This window comes from Thamnophis elegans, chromosome 4, assembly GCF_009769535.1.
Source record: "Thamnophis elegans isolate rThaEle1 chromosome 4, rThaEle1.pri, whole genome shotgun sequence".
Classification (NCBI taxonomy): domain Eukaryota; kingdom Metazoa; phylum Chordata; class Lepidosauria; order Squamata; family Colubridae; genus Thamnophis; species Thamnophis elegans.
In genome coordinates, this window is record NC_045544.1 from 35,070,257 (window position 1) to 35,072,852 (window position 2,596).

Here is a 2,596-nt window from a genome sequence, read left to right on the forward strand (position 1 = left end):
AAGGGCTTGAAGTTGCAAAATAATAGTTCTATAGGGGCATTTCTCAGGATGCTGCATTGTCTACTAAATGCAACCATATGCCTCCCACTGCCATCACTACCAGTTTGCCTGCTCCAGACCAAACCAGGAGCAACCCATCTCTGATCTGATCCCCATACAGTGGATTCAAAGCATCCCTAACCTTGTCTTATCCTGCAAGATATGGGCCATGTACCAATAGCTTTGCCCACCCCCCTTTCTTATTTTGAATTTCCTGTCCAAATGTAATTGTTTTTTTGGCTTGGAACCCAAAGGTCAGACTGCCCTTTCTTCTGTCCCGGACAACACATTTTATGGTGATACAGTTTTCTTCCAGATAAATAATTGATGGGCAATAAAAACACAACCTGCAAAATTTGCAATAATCTTTATATCTTGGTCAACTAAGTTCAAAAAACAGAGGTGAATTTGTGGTATGGGAATCATTTCTCGAACTAAGTTCAAAAAACAGAGGTGAATTTGTGGTATGGAATCATTTCTCAGATGAAGCCTGTCAGTGAAACAAAATCTTTATAATTTGCATTATATCTTTGGAAAATACAGCTGATGTGAAAATACAAAATTTATACAATGTACTCTGTATGTAAGGTGTTTGCAATTCATAGCACTTATTTCTTAATCAAGCTAATATTAATATTTCATAGATGGAAATAGTTCTTGAAATCCACTGTATTTATTCATAAACCCTTATTAATTTTGTTAATCAATGCACTCATTGGACAATAGGGGGTTATAAAAAATGACTTTATCCAAGGTATTCCCTATCTACAAAAAGTATAAAAAGAAAAATCTGTTTTTTGTTAAGTAAATGTTAAGTAACTATAACAGGCAGGTGCAAAAGTTATCCTCAGGTTTAGGGTTATTTAAAAGGTACATGAGTCAGGAAATATGCTTGGGGAATGGCTGGAAATGGGGCAGTGGTGGGTTCTGGATTCTGTTCCAATTGGTACGGTTGGAACGGCCCGGCGTCACCCACATGGCCTCCGTGTGCATATGCGCACAGCATGCGCATGCGTCGTACTTGCCTGTGATGCTTCCGCAAGCCTCTGAGATGCTCCAGCTGCTTGGGGAGCGTCATGCAGGCACCGTACGTGCCATATACATGAGCGGAAGCGCCAAAGGCTTAAAACTCAGGCTTTAAGGAGCTTGGGCGGGCGGGGGAGGGGCTCCAGAGCACCGTACCAGAAGGGTAGCCGGTGCTCTGGGCAGGATCTGCAACCCACCACTGGAATGAGATTGCTGTTTATGTAAATACAGATAATCCTTGAATTACCCGTTTGCTTAGCAACTGCTTAGCAACTGTTATAGTGGTGCTGAAAAAGTGATTTAAAATTGGTCTTCACACTTATGAGCATTGCAGAATCCCTGCGGTGTGTGGGGCACAAAATTCAGGCACTTGGCAACCAGCATGTGTTTATGATGGTTGCAGTGTCCTGGAGCCAAGGTGGCGCAGTGGTTAGAGTGCAGCACTGCAGGCTACTTCAGCTGATTGCAGTTCAGCTGTTTCAAATCTCACCGGCTCAAGGTTGACTCAGCCTTCCATCCTTCCGAGGTGGGTAAAATGAGGACCTGGATTGTTGGGGGAAATATGCTGACTCTGTAAACCGCTTAGAGAGGGCTGAAAGCTCTATGAAGCGTATATAAGTCTAACTGCTATTGCTATTGCCATTTGCGACTTCTTCAACAGGCTTCCAACAAGCAAAGTTACCTAGGAAACTGATTCACTTAACAACCATGGCAGTTTGTTTTAACACTGTGACAAAATATGTCATAAATTGGATACATATCATTTAATGATTGCCTTACTTAGCAACAGAAGTTCTGATCCTAATGGTAGTTGTAAGTTGAGGACTACCTGTATAGTTTTAATAGGTTGTAGTAATGGGAAACGATTGGTACAACTGAAGAAAGATTTGTAGATCTTTGATACCTGATTCATGGAGTGGATTAGGTTAGTTTAAATCAGATTTAAACCCAAGTGACTTGGAATCAGAGTTTCTCAAGTAATTCCATTTTGCATAAAAATTTTGGAGGCAAGCGGCCGCACGAGGCAAGGCCCCTTCGAAGTGAGTGATGTTGAGTTGGCCATGCCCACCCAGTAACATGATCACACAGCCATGCCTACTAAGCCAGTCATTAGGGCAGAGAACCGGTTGTTAAATTATTTGAGTAATTATTAAATTATTCAGATGCATATACATGATCAAAGACCAAATTGCAAGCAACTGTTGATACCAGCAGTGAATGGTAACAACAGTGGGCATGTTTAATTCTGAGTCCTCATATGAGCTATAAGGAAAATATTTCTTTTTAAACATTGTATATACAAAGGCAATCAGTAATTCTGATGCAATGATTTTGAAGAAGACTTCTAAGTAACATTTAGTTCAGAATTAAAATCTCCATGAAGGATCTTGTCTTTAGAATGGGAAAATATGCTAATGATATTTCTGGGATTTTGTACAGCATAGAAATGGTAGTAGCACAGGCAGGTGATTTGGAGGCCAATATCCAGCTTCAAAAGTTCAGGAAGTTGTTTTGGGGATTTCTGAATGTT

The 2,596-nt window shown here is 40.6% G+C and overlaps 1 long non-coding RNA gene across 1 annotated transcript; it reads left to right on the forward strand.

The window, feature by feature from the left end:
* LOC116507073 lies at positions 1-855 on the forward strand. The gene is made up of 2 exons (XR_004255143.1): positions 1-441; positions 493-855. It is a non-coding gene; the product is annotated as an uncharacterized LOC116507073 (long non-coding RNA).
* Positions 856-2,596: the final 1,741 nt, after the last annotated feature.